Source organism: Taudactylus pleione, unplaced genomic scaffold (genome assembly GCF_031769625.1).
Source record: "Taudactylus pleione unplaced genomic scaffold, aTauple2 ptg000065l, whole genome shotgun sequence".
Lineage (NCBI taxonomy): Eukaryota > Metazoa > Chordata > Amphibia > Anura > Myobatrachidae > Taudactylus > Taudactylus pleione.
In genome coordinates, this window is record NW_028284467.1 from 731242 (window position 1) to 745905 (window position 14664).

Sequence of the window (14664 nt, forward strand, 5' to 3'; positions counted from 1 at the left end):
TCCTATGAACAGCTGCGCGTCTATCAGTGGAGGCAGTCAGTGTCAGTCAGGAGAGCCGCATAAGAAGAACGGAAGAGCCGCATGTTGGCCACCGCTGGTCTAAAGCATCATTACCTACTGTCACCCTGCAAACCATAGACGAACGTGTTCAGACATACTATAAGAAATATTGAGCGTTGCTCTACACTCCTAAATATAAGAGAGGGCCTACTTTCCATAGCGGTGAGTCCTGGGTTGTTGCATGTATTTGTTCGCAAGAAGCTGAGAGCTGCAGACAGAGGGCAACTACTGCAGCCTACTACTGCATTTTAGATGATACGGCACTTACGTCATGACGTCACTCCCATAGTTCCGAGGAGCAGCCGGGTGTACCGGACGGCGGCGGACACAGGAGCAGGGTTTAAGGTAAGTATTTTATTTTTTAAATTTTTGTGTGTGTGTGTGTGTGTGTAAAAAGTGGCACTACAGGGGCATTACTATAAGGGCACTACAGGGGCTTTTACTATAAGGGCACTACAGGGGCATTACCATATGAGCACTACGGGGGCATTACTATATGGGCACTACTACAGGGGCATTACTATAGTTGCATTGCTGAAGGGGACTTTACTATGGAGGAATTACCAGGGGGGCGCCAAATTACTGTCTTGCCCCGGGTGACAAAAATCCTAGTTTCGGCCCTGCGACTAAGATATTATCAGAGTTTGAAAAACTAAAGAGCAATCATCTTCTCGAGTGGTCCCACAAATTTTTTTTGACCCTCACAGTCGATGCAGAAAATGTTTCCTTCTTGGCCCACTTTTCAAATCACCCTAGTGCATATCCCTAGTGACAAGGGATGTGTGTGATGTCAGTGAAGGCATATATGATATCACTGGAGGTGTGGCCAGCACTACAAAGGACTGAAAATATAACCGAGCCAGCAAAGAGGTGAACGGCAAAGTAACTGAGCTAGCTTGTAGCCTACATAGAAATAACATAAAACTATAGTAAACATTTGCATTCCATTGTGCTAGACACAATTAAGAAATATAAATTTTTAGGTGACAGCCCCTCTACAAAAACGTAAATCAGTGATGAACAAGAGAGACCCAGTGACCGCATGGAGCCACTGAGAGGGTCACATATTAGCACAATGCTTACATATAGTATATATATATATATAGAAGGCAAGTCTGCATGGCTGTTATCTTTTCACCAGCTGGGCATAACAGGTATGGGTAAACTATTGCTTTGCAATGTCAGGACTTCATGAAGCTGCTCTTATCTCGTAATGGACAACTTGTGGGGTGCCTGAAAAATATTATGTCCCCACCTCCCACAGTTGTAGCTTGTACTTGCTAACAAATGTCAGAAAAGGGGGATCATTAGTGAGTGGCAAGGAATAAAGGGAGTATAAGAGGGCAACATCCAGGGCCGGATTGAGGCTTGTGGGGGCCCCAGGGCAACTAAATTGAGGGGGCCCCCTCCAAGCTACACAGAGCCGAGCCCCCCCCCCCAGGCCACATGAAGACAGATGCAAACACTCACACATACGCATAAACAGTATACCCACTAACACATATACACACATTGACACATACATACACAGTATACACACTAACACTTACACACGTACATTCAGATATACACACACTAAACACATTAATTCTTACTATTGATGCAATAATAGGACCCGGCATCTCCTCAACTCAGGCATGACCCCCGACACACTTATTTCCCCAATATGGCTCCGCCCCAAATGCGGGCAGTATAAGGGGGGAATAAATGTGTCAGGGGTCATGCTCTAGTGTAAAACTGATGCTGCTGCTTGTAGTTGAATAATGTAGCCACGGCTGCAGAGCCTCCTCCCGGGAACAAGTGCTGCTGGCACCTGTTTTTGGCAGGGTCACATCGACCCTGTGTGAGGGCCCCTCTGAGTGTGGGGGCCCAGGGACGACCGCCCCTGCCGCCCCCCCCCTTAATCCTGCCCTGGCAACATCATGTACTATGGTAATACCACATGTCCTTATTAATGGTTTATGGACCTCAGAGCTCAACACTGATAAACTAAGTAACCATAACTCTAAACTATATTAACGTATGTGTTGGAATCAATTGGGCTGCTCCAGCTCTGCTCCCTGACACACGAAACCAGACAATCTCTAAAGGTGCATACACACACAACGCCTGTCATTTACCAATGCCGGGAGCACGATGCCCGGCATCCCGAGTGAAGGTAAGCCGCATGCCGGGCGTGGACAGCCGCGCGGGGGGTTTAGGTTAGGCAGCCCCCCCGGAAGGGTTAGGTTTAGGCTAGGGGAAGGGGGGTTTAGGGTTAGGCACTGAGAGGGGGGAATAAGGTTAGGCACTGGGGGGGAGGTTAGGGTTAGGCACCCCTAAGGGTTAGGGGGGGGGAGATTAGGGTTACATACCTTTGGAAGCAGTTGGGATCTTCACCCCTGCCAATTTAGTTTTTTTCAAGGGAAAAATGAACGAAAATCGTTTACTAAAATGGTTCATTTACTAAATGTAATGAACAATTTTTTTGAACTACGAACGATTATTGCATATTCCCTTACTGAAATTCGTTGGGTTGGTCAGTCTGACTTAACTACAAACGTGAACGCGCATGAACGATAATCGTTCATCGTTTTAACTCAGAGAGTGAACGATTTTTTCAACGTTATCGATAATTGTTAAAAAAATCATTGTGTGTGTATATACCTTAAGTATTATGATCTGAATACAACAAAAGGGGAGCAACTAAGAGACCATCAATATTATCTCACAAGTAGCATCCAAACTATGAGGGTGATAGGAACAGCTGTGATCACCAATATTTCCCTCCTTTCTGCAATGTTCTGCCGTCATCATGTGATTTTTTAAAATTTCAGCAGTGAATCTATTGCTCAATGGTTTGTTCTGCATATACCATGTGCAAAATCTGGTATTTATGCCATATATTTATGTTACTTATGTGGCAGTCTATAAATGCCCACAAAAAAACATATTTTTATCCTAAACCAGCAAATTTATTCAGGCATTTACAATATTTCGGTGTTTGATTTAACAAAAATAACTTCTGCAGAATCCCCATTCACCTCTACATGCTGCCAATTAGTAGTGTAAAAAAGCTGCATGACAGCAACACAGTTGCCGATGGCCACGTTACAATCTCATGAGAGAAGACAATAATATGTGAGTACAACAGAGGGTGCCCCTTAATAAGGACACTTTACTCTACCGGTCATGAAATGTGATCATAAGTGTTAATTGGAACTAAAGTAAAAAAAAAAAAAAAGGATTTATATGAAAGCTCCATGTATGATGTATCTATTTATAGACAAAATCTTGTTATTAATGTGTTTTATCTGACTAATCAGTTTTGCAATTTGATGGAGTGCTGTAATGATATAGGAGTTGATGCAGAGTTGACAGTGGAGAACAATTACATGTTTACACACTGCACCTATTCCGGAACCGAGCGTACACAGCTATGGGCGATGCGGAGTGGTAAGGATCTCAGCTGCATCTCCAGTAGTGACTGGACCGTAATAGCGTGTTCTCATGTATTCTAAGTTCAGGAGGAACGTGTTGTTGGTGTTGCAGGCTGCGCAGAGCTGTGCGTATGTGTAAATATGCCTGTTTTTAATTGGATCATTTGCACCAGGAATAGGGCTGGTGCCAGTGGGCATTTATAGTGATGACGGCTATGAAACCAAACGTTTGGGTGAGGGTGACCCAGCCGCTGAGATTAGTGCAAATCTGCATACAGTCAAATATACACATTTATTCCCATACACAGAGGGCCTGATTCAGACACGCTCGCAAGCACACGGCTCCGACGTGCACATGAGCGAGACCCGGCAAGCGACGGGCGCTCCGTCACTCCGGGTCTCGCACCAAAAGGGGGCGGCTGTTGATTTTGATTGACAGCTCGCACCGTTTTGGAGGCATGGCGTGACGAGACCACAAGGGTCTCGTCGCAAGCCAGATGGTCGCGATGGTCTTGACCATCGTGACCATCATCCTGGCCGCTCGCCATAGTCGTGGGTGGTCACCCACAGCTATGCGAGTAGCCAGGAGGCCGCTCCCAAAAAAAAAAAAAAAGCCCTGATTCAGAGCGAGGGCTCTTTCAGAGCCCATGCTCCAAAGAGCAAAGCTTTTCCCTGTTTATTACATTCAGCTAAATAGCAGTCCCCATAGAAACCTATGAGCAACCAAAGCAGAGATCATCAATATCTGCTGTATTACCCTATTACAACATACTGGGGATTGTTTAATTCTGAAATCACCATTCCCCTTTTTGTAATCATCAGAGTTTATAGTTTGGTCACCACGGTATCTCTGTGCATTGAAGGCACATCAGCTGATACAGTAAACAGACAGCTGGGAAAATCACAAACATGGTGAGAATATCATATGGTTTTACCATCCCTATACTTGGCTTTATAAACGTTAATGTTTCATTTACTGTTATGGGCCATGGGGAGCAGTAGTAAATGATTTAAGTTAGAGTGATCAAAATGTGCTTAGCTATAAAAACAACAGGAACAGGGCCGTAACTAGGGTGGTGTGACATGCGACGTGGCACAGGGCACCACAGGGCAGGGGGTGCTGGTTGTGCCTGTCAATTTTTGTTTATAACCATTCTCACTTGTAGATTCCTCTTCTTCTTTTGACATCTCCTGGCCACCCCTATCTCTTCTCTGGCCACCTCCCCACTTATCTGCCCCACAATTCTGATGGCAGCCCTGAACACAGCAGCAGTATCCCTACCCAGCCTTGCCGGTGGGTTCAGCTGCTGACGCAGGGTACATACACGGATCTACCCGCTGCTGATATTTGCCGCATATACACTACGAGTAGCGCTTTTTCTATACTTCAGGCGGTGACCTACACTGCCGGCTCCAGGCTTGTACACAGCTGTTCTGACAGAAAAAGCTTCAACAGCGCTCTCCTACATTTAGAGCTGGTGAGTTATACTGCAGAATTATTGGATATCATCACTGCAGCCATTGGATTCACACTGTATTTGGCAGTGACACCTGGAAAACAGTGGTATAATGGGATTAGTAACCCTTCAACATCATACAGGACAAATCAGGTTCCTTGAAAAATGGGGGGGAGACGGCAATGCTCTTTCTGGCCCAGGGCACCAAAAAGTCTAGTTATGGCTCTACACAGGAACATGGGAAATAGAAGGAGAAATGTCAGGTAAGGAAAAGGAGACCAGGTAGCTACTGAATATCCCCTTGTTACATGGAATTGTTATCCTAATGGTGCATACACACGGTCAGATTTTTCTTCAGATCTGAACGATAACGATTGAAAAAATCGTTCAATTGTTCATATCTGAAGGAAATCTGACATAACTGACATATCTGTCAGATCTGTCAGATGAACGATTTGAACGATGCGCGTTCCCGATGGTCAAATAATGATATCTGACATCTGATGTGTTTGCAGTCAGACTTGGACGATTCCATTCATTTTAATGCAGTCAAAAATCGTTCAATCGTTCAAATCTTTGGTAAAATCGTTCAATCATTCATCTGACAGATCTGACAAATCTGACCGTGTGTATGCTCCATAAGCTTGGTCATGAGTGTCACAGGTTCTGAGAGGAATATTCATTCCAATCAAAAGACCTGCTGACATCACAGTGTGACATCACAGGAATTCTCCAGTTATGCAGATGGTCAATAGCTCAACACTGAAACCCCACACTGTGATTGACACCTGGGGACCAGCAGTGGCAGAAAACACAATAATATGGAGCCAATATGTACTATTGTATTACATGTCACATAGGTGTATTGGTAATACATTCCCAAATATAGAAATACAGCTGCCTGTGCTGTTGGTGGTATTAGAATGTGGTATAAGGGCCAGGTACAGCTGGTAATTTGTTTCAAAGTATTGTGTGTTAAAGCAGTTCTCTAATATGAATGAGTCATCTTACTAGAACTCTTAGAGAATAATGTATCGGGAACATTTATTGGCAGAAGATTCCAGTAATGAATGGGTAAAGCTGTAAACAATATGAGGGCCAACCTGTCGGAACACAGCGATCTCTCTGTTCCTTACTTCTGCAGGAAGCTTTCGTCTCGTCTCTCATCTGCTGCTCCTCAGCATTGGAATACAATTAGGCTTTACCAGCAAGCTGACGCGTGCTCATCTGGTACCCCCTCCTCCTCCGCTAGTAAAAGATTGTGCAGCCTTCCTCATACATTTTAATGCCTGGCCAAGGATCACATTTTATTTGAAAAATGAAAACTAAGGCTCTGGAATGGTAGAAGAGGAGGCGTTGTGAAAGTTAAAATACAGGCAAGGCCAAGGCATAATCAAGGACACTACTTGTAGCTGAGTCTCTGTATGTTGGGGAAGCTCTATAAGCACAAAGGGAAGAAAAGTTTGAAGTTTGTGCTGTGCTGATGCCAGGGACTGAGCTGTGGGGAATTGACAGATGCATATATAAAATCTCCACATCAGAAGGTGAGCACTATCAAACTCAAATGATTTTATTCCTTTTTAACAAAGTCAATCAGCTAAATGAGAAGTGTGTGGTTCTGCTGGGATTAGGAGGTGGTAGATGGTAGAACAAAAGTTAAAGGGGGGAGAGCGGAAAAACATAAGAATTGGGGGCTCGGTGTTCCAGAATTTAAGAAGAGGGAAAAACATTTTTTCTCTGGTAGCCAAAGGGTTAATGTCTTTTAGTTTTGGGCAGAGTGACAATTGCAGTAAGTAGTAGAATATATTAAGTGCTGGGGATGCAGGATATATGTGTGAGTAGTCCTCCCAGAAGTATTAGGAACATTCATAAAACGTGATCCATTGGAAGAAAGTCTTGCTGATCATTACAACTAATTACATTCTAACCTTGGTGTCAAACAAGCGTTTTGAATGTAAATTTCAGCTACAAAAGTGTTATGTGTCCATAGTGCTTAGTACACTGACATATTGAAGTGGAGAATACACACTCTTCAGGGGGTGAACAATTGTTAGCATTCAAAGTGATCATGTGACACCACTATTTTTGTTTAGTAACATTTAGAGAATGAAAGCAAACCCCTCATTGGCTGTTATGAACAACACCACTTTTCTCCTGCACTCATTTTCATAAATGTCCCTCAGTGTGTGTATGATTAAAAGCCTGCACTCCATTTCTCCATAGGAAGGGCCATATGAAATGTAATAAATGCTATTAGGGAATAAGCAGACACTATATACAGTATGTCTCAGGGCCTGATTCAGCAAGGAACACTGTTGCTAATACACACGCAATTGGTTAATTGCTGGTTTCTGCGCTTGAGTATGCATCGCAGTGCGTGAACTAGCTATTGCAATCAGGATTGCGATCGCAGTGACTACATAGACCCATTGCAGAGTGATTGACAGGAAGTGCAGTTTGTGGGTGGTGACGGGGGGTAGTTGGGCAAATGCTGGCGTGCCAGTGCGTTTGAACGCCGTTGCAGGGGCATGCATAAATTATCCACTGCGATGGCCTACGCAGTCTGAGGCCTGATAGCGTGCATGGTTGTTAGCAATTTCTGAGTAAGGTCAGGACTTGTGCAAGTGTGTGTGAGGCTGCGATGGTACTCGATTGTACCGATGGTTTCGCAGTCTTGCTAAACATTACGGATGTGTGGTAAGTAAAGTGGGCGATTGCAATGAATTAGCATACTATTGCAGTTGAACTGCGTGCATAATCGCTATTGCATACGCAGTTGCGTACGATAGTGAATCAGGAACTCAGACCTCTATTTCATAACCAACATTTTATGGCAAAGATAGATAAGGGTATTTGGATCCACAAATGGTACCCTCCCTCTCCTCCACACATCTACAAGGTGGTAATTGGCTCATACATTCAAAACATATATCAGTGGTTCCCAAACTTTTTTGAATCACGGCGCCCTAGAGTATAAGCATTGTTTTCACGTTTTTGAGAAATTCAGAAACAAATGTAGTAAAGTGAAGTAAATTGTGCTTAGTGTCATCCTAAGGTTCAGTTATGTGGTGGACAGGTTTGCTCTTCTGTTTGTACACATATTTACATTACTTTGACGAAGAATAATTTGATTTGGTGCTGGACCACCAACCTGAGGCACCCCTGCAAGTGTCCCAAGGCACCCCAGGGTGCCATGGCACATAGTTTGGTAACCACTGGCATATATTTAATGTTCTGTGTAGTTTTTACACTAAACTAGAACAGAACCCTTATATGTCATACTTGTTTGTATATTATGTAAAATGGCATCTGTGTTTGCAAAATATAACAGAATACTTGATCTTAGAGGAGCTACTATTTACGTGTTCTACTTAATGCTTCATTGATTGTCCATTTTAATCATAGTTTAATAAGTTTTAACTCATCAACGTATCAAGTATGAATTACTGTATACTGAGACATGGTGTTGGAATTTGTGCTAAGGTCTGACATTACTTGTGGCTACTCATAACAGGAAATTAATGTGCCCCATAGTCATGGATTTTTCAAACATCCACATATGCACATCAGCCTCCTGTTGGAACTAGGACTGGCTAAATCTTTGATTGATGAAGTATCTGAGTGTTTGCCTCAGTGCCAAGTGCAGCAGTAGCACCAGCGCATTCAAAATCCAAAAAGTAGACAGAAAATAAATGGACAGGGGAGTCTGCCAAACGGCTCAACAACAGTTATCCATCAACATCCCCTGTTGTACTTTTCAGAGAATCAAGCTGTTGAGTGTGTGATAGAAAACAAAAGACTGGTATCTATGTCTGATATCTATATTTAAGATTTTTTTTTACTGATTATCTTGAAGAAAAAAATAATTTTGCAAAAGGAAATATTTAAATAAAGAGGATTTTAACAGGGATAGAACAACAATTGTAAACATTTATATATAAAACATGCATGTATAATACATTGCTTAACCTTAATGCCCAGCCTATTGCAGTTCTATTAGTAGTATTGGAGGATTGAGCAAATGCTCCAGCCTTCATTACAGACAATTGGAGTATCATCTCGCATTGTAATGGGATAATTTGTTACAGGCCATAAAGTGATAATGCAAAGCAGACTATAGGGTCTATTTATCACATATTGTAGCTATATTGAACGCATTTTAAGTGCAACTTATTAATCTTGAAACACTTTTGTTATACGGAAGTTTTCTCCCTAACGCTGCAGACGAGGTTCAACCTTCAGCTGCAAATGCCCATTGCAATTTCTTCTGGAAGGGAAATTACAAATCCCCACTGATGGGTATAGGGTATCTTTCTGTCATTTGTTAATTTGAGCCCCTATGCAGTACCCAGAGCAGGCTGCGGAGACTGCAGAAAAAAGAAAAGGACTGCAGAGGGACTGCAGTAGCCATCTTGTTAAATAGGAGGAAGCGGTGACAACTCTTTACCTCGTCAAAAAAAATATAATTGCTGTTATTTGTGTGTCCCTTTCATTTATGTATGACCAATCTTCAGTCTGACTCTGTACAGAGAAATATTGTTATCTTCAAAAGTTGCTCATTAAAAAAGCTACGGCTTCACACTATTATACAGAAAGTCAGAAAGGTACCATCCTCCTAAGCAATGGCTGCTTTCTACAAAGAACTGAATAGATCAGATGTTCCCAAACTCACCTTAACAGTCCCGGTTTTAAGGATATCCATGCTTGACCACAGGTGACTTACAGTAATCAGTACCTTAGTCAATTTGATTTAACCACCTGGGCTCAACAATGGATTTCTCTAAAACCTGAGCTGTTGGAGTGCCAGCATGCCTGACAATGTACAGTAGGTATGAATGTTATTTATCTTTATTTCTTTCTCACTTCTAGGTTCTCACTGTCAAGAACTAACTTTACTTCATTAATCACAGTGCAACTTCTACTTGTACTACACACCCAGGGGGATGTAGTTAAGACGCCGGCGGTCTAAAGGCTTCCCGACTGTCAAATCCCGGGAAGGGGACTAAGGATAGGCGTCGAAATCCCGACGCCTATCATTATCCCTACGACGGGATCCCGACACCCGGCATATCGAACGAAGGTAAGCCGGGCCGGCGGGAGCGGACAGCCGCGGGGGGGAGGGTTAGGTTACGTCTCCCGGGTGGGACTGAAGGTTAGGCACCCCCTCAGGAGGGTTAGGGTCAGGCTAGGGGAAGAGGGGGTTAGGGTTAGGCATCCCTGGGGGAAGGTTAGGGTCAGGCACCACCCCTGGGAGGGTTAGGGTCAGGCTAGGGAAGGGGGGTTAGGGTTAGGCATCCGTGGATGAAGGTTAGGGTCAGGCACCACCCCCGGGAGGGTTAGGTTTAGGGAGCGGGGAGGGGAGGTTAGATTTAGTCACTTACAGGGGGAGGTTAGAGTTAGGCACTAGTAAGGTAGGTTAGGGTTAGGCACCCCTAAAGCAGGGTTAGGGGGGGAGAGGGTTAGGTATAGTCAAAAATACGTACCTGTCGGATCTTGTCATGCCGATCTTCCGGCGTCGGGATTTCAACCACCATACTTAGGTCCGGCGGTCAAACATACCGATTCCACACAAGGACCTACTGTATTTATCAGCCTTTAAGGCCCCTTACAACATGCAGAAACAACAGCTTAAGCATGATTTAAATACCTCTGCAAATATATCTCCTGCATTCATCTAAGTAACATAGGATACCGCAGTCCCTATTTTATTTTTTAATGGGGCTGCAGTTTTCTCCAATTTATCATGTTTCCAAAAGCTTAGTGTAGCTTTTAGGAGCTTGACAACCCCTTTCCCCTTCTTTACGCCACCTTGAGGTGGTGCTAGTCATTGTAGCTTATTCGCTACAATGCTGCATTTGTTTCCCTCTCCAATATCATATGCTTGCACTTGTGCCGCCTGATGACCACACATGCACAGTAGGCACGGCCGTGTCCCAATCAAGCTGTAAATTTATAGCGTAAACTATAATTTTAATATTTATTCTTCCCTGGGACACGCTCTTATCAGACCCACTGTCCCGGCAAGAGCAGATTGATAAATAGCTTTGAAAATCAATTTCTTATTGCGCAAATATGCGACAATAAGGAATGATAACTTTCGGGACCCAACTGCCACCAATGATAAACAGGCCCCATAATGTAGTTTAATGCCATAGACACCACACTGAAGAACAACAATTGGCATAGTGCCACTCCAAATGAGAAATCCAGATCATGCCCCAAGGTGTTCTTTTGGTTTATGGTTTCTGCTTCTAGTTTACAGTTCCTCTGTGTAGCAACATGTACACAAGCTGCCCATAAAAACAGTGCACACAAGCACATATAACAGTCATTTCAGTAAACACCATAAAATCTGTATACAGGAGCTTCTGTACCTATTCATCATTTCAGCCCCTGGAGAAATAAGAAAGGGTTTCGCCAGCATGCACAGGCTACAACATGAGGTACTCTTGCAAAAAGCACCATCTTCCTATATAAGTTTTATATCTCCCCCATTGGCACCAAATCCTTTTTTTACATGCCAAGTAAAATACTGTCCAGCCAGTAAAATTAGATGTACTGTATTATGGTTGTTTATTATTTAGGGAATTTAGTATTTTAATCCTGTTTTCATTTAATGTATTTATATTACATGCAAACAATATGTATTTATATACTGGCAGGGGTGTGCTTATACTGGCAAGGGTGAAGCTAGGTGTCACCCTCCATAGTTTATAGTAGTCACCCTTAGCTTGCATGGATACAGCCATCAACATTTTAAAGACTGAAATGTACATTAAGGTGCCTGCTGCATTTATTCTGTGGTGCTTGGGTGTCTTCACTTTTAAATGCAGGTTCCACTGTCTCAACCCTCAAAAGTAAGTATTGCTGTTTGTACTATACTACCTCACCCACCACAGAGCATCACAGTGACTGCCATAATATACAAAAAGTATTGCAGTGACTGCCATATAATAATGAGAGAGCATCAGTGGCTGCCATATAACTCAGAGAGTATACGTGATCATCATTTAATTCAGAGAGCATTATTGACCATCAAATAAAACAGAGATCACTAGCAACTGCCATAAAATACAGAATACATCACAGTACCTGCCATAAAATACAGAAGACATCACAGTACCTGCCATCTAATAAAGAGGACATCACAGTGACCACCATCTAATACAGACAATATCAAACAACACAGCAAGGCCCCTGGCAGATCTCTCTCTCTCTAGCAAGACACAGGTGTATGTAACAAATAGTCTCACAGTGTGGTGTGGTGGGCGACGCTGCTGGTCACACTGTCTAGTGAGAGGCAGGCAATGAAGCGCTGGGTGCTGGCTGGCTCCAGTCAATCAGACTCCTCACTCGAATGCTGCGGCCGCATTAAATTAATAACACTTACACAGCCCTGGCTCACTGCTCCTGGCTACCTACAACCTGCATACAGTGCATGCTGTGGACAGTGTGTCTACACAGACAGATTGAGTCTGTGGCTACACTGTGAGGCACACACAGTGCTACTGATTTGTAGGGCGTTGATGATTGATCACCACATTTCTTTTGAACTGCTGGCGTCCACAATCCATCCGTCCGTCATGCAGAGCAGATTTCAGGAAACGCCATGTGCTGGCATGAGAACTGGCACGTGTGAAGTGTCTACAGCAGGGCCGGATTACCGGGGGGGCGACAGGGGCGATCGTCCCTCGGCCCCCAGATGTTAAGGGCCCCCACACCCATCAGGGTTAAAGTGGACCGGAGGAGACGGAACCAGTTCCGCCTCCTCCGGCCAACCTAACCCCGGCGCCGCAGGGAGGCTCCATTTACCAGGCGCCTGCTGTTTACAGCGCCTGGCTCCCTCCCCGCAGCCGGAGTCGGAGGCTTGAGCTCACGTGAGCTCCAACTTCCGTCTCACGCAGTGCACTATGGTAGTCTCTGCCATAGTGCAGAGGAGCAGCTGAGCGGACTGCAGCAGACGCGGGGCTTAGCTTAAGGTAAGTATGAGCTTTTTTTTTTTTTAGTGCAAGCGGCCTACTGGGGGCATTACTGGCGGGGAGCATTACTACAGGGGACATTACTCGGGGGGGAGCATTATACCTGGGGCATTACTCGGGGAGGGGCGAGGCATTACTACTGGGGGCATTACTGGCGGGGAGCATTACTACAGGGGACATTACTCGGGGGGGAGCATTACACCTGGGGCATTACTCGGGGAGGGGGGAGGCATTACTACTGGGGGCATTACTGGCGGGGGGCATTACTACTGGGGGCATTGCTCAGGGGGGAGCATTACTACTGGGGCATTACTCGTGGAGGGGGGAGGCATTACTACTGGGGGCATTACTACTGGGGGGGCATTACTACTGGGGGCATTACTGGGGGGGAATTACTACTGGGGGCATTACTCGGGGGGGAGGCATTACTCGGAGGGAGAGGCATTACTACTGGGGGCATTAATCAGGGGGCATTAGTATTGGGGCACTAAAAGAGGGGCATTACTACTGGGGGGCATTTCTACAGAGGGCTCTACTAAAGGGGAAATGACTACTGGGGGCATTACTATTGGGGGCACAACTACATGGGTATTACTACTGGGGGATTTATATAGGGGGCATTACTACTAGGGCATTACTATTGGGCATACGCCCAATTACTACTGGGGGGCATTACTATTTGGGGCACAACTACAGGGGTATTACTACTGGGCATTTATACAGAGGGCATTACTACAGGGGGCACTACTAATGGGAGTATTGCATAGGGGGCACTGACACTACTGGGGGCTCTGCATAAGGTTCCCATTGCGCATACCCCCAGTTTGTCACATTTATTTGGGCCCCCACATGTTTGTTGCCCAGGGGCCCCCACAGACCTAAATCCGGCCCTGGTCTACAGTATGTTGGTCAGGGGCATAGAGAGGGGGGTATAAAGTTTCCAGGTTCAGCCTCAGCTAGAGGTGCGGGTTGCCAATTATTAAGGGTGCACAGGGCTTCAGGCCCATCTGCAGCCTCTCCACATCTGGATTATTGGTGGGGGAGAGTGCCGGAATAACAGCTTCCCATTGGTACCTATTGCTACACACACCCTGAATGCTGTGTATGCAGCATTGGCTCTTACATAGGTTGCTCGTACAACTAATGGTACCATAAGAATGTGGTGCACATGGCCTTCATCAGCTTCACAGAGGAATCATATTTCAGGCAATTTTGGTTTTAACCGACAAAACTAGGAAAGTGTCAACTCCAGCCATGCTAAGTGTCTGTACCTGTGCTTTAGTTATTGTCATGCCAAAGCAGACTCTTACTGGGAATCGGACTCCTCTGAAATTAAAGAATTATCGTTCACGTAAATGAACTAGGAACGGTCATAAGAGGGAAAAAAAGTTATTAAAAGTTATTTTTTATCAGTTAACAGGGCTTACATTTTACTGGAGAAACCGGATAATATAAATCATTCTCTACATGGTATAAAATAAAGTTCATTTTTATGATATATCTTTAACCACTTGCCTGACGTGGTCCATCAGATGCCACAACACCAGACTCGGCTTTCCTTGACATAGTCGAACCTGATGCGACCAGTCGGAAATGTCCACTAGGCGGCTGCAAGAAGATTATCTTCCAACAACCACCTATATCAGTGGGAGTGGCTGGTCCCCCTGCACGTGTGGCTGCCCCTTCAGTTTGTCCTGATCATTGCTGGGCACAGTGATCGGGCACCCAGCAGGCCCACTTCCCGTGTCT

General features: G+C 44.6%; 1 protein-coding gene across 5 annotated transcripts in view; it reads left to right on the top strand.

The window, feature by feature from the left end:
• LOC148534601 (neurexophilin-1-like) overlaps positions 1 to 14664 on the top strand; it is a 266275-nt gene that overhangs the window by 224024 nt on the left and 27587 nt on the right. Inside the window, exon 1 of one of the 5 annotated variants that reach the window (XM_088466087.1) lies at positions 6394 to 6480. The exons of the other annotated variants lie outside the window; for them this stretch is intronic. The gene's annotated coding sequence lies outside the window, so the exon portion shown is untranslated. Of the gene's footprint in view, positions 1 to 6393; positions 6481 to 14664 lie in introns of those variants that run through there. 5 annotated transcript variants of the gene reach the window in all.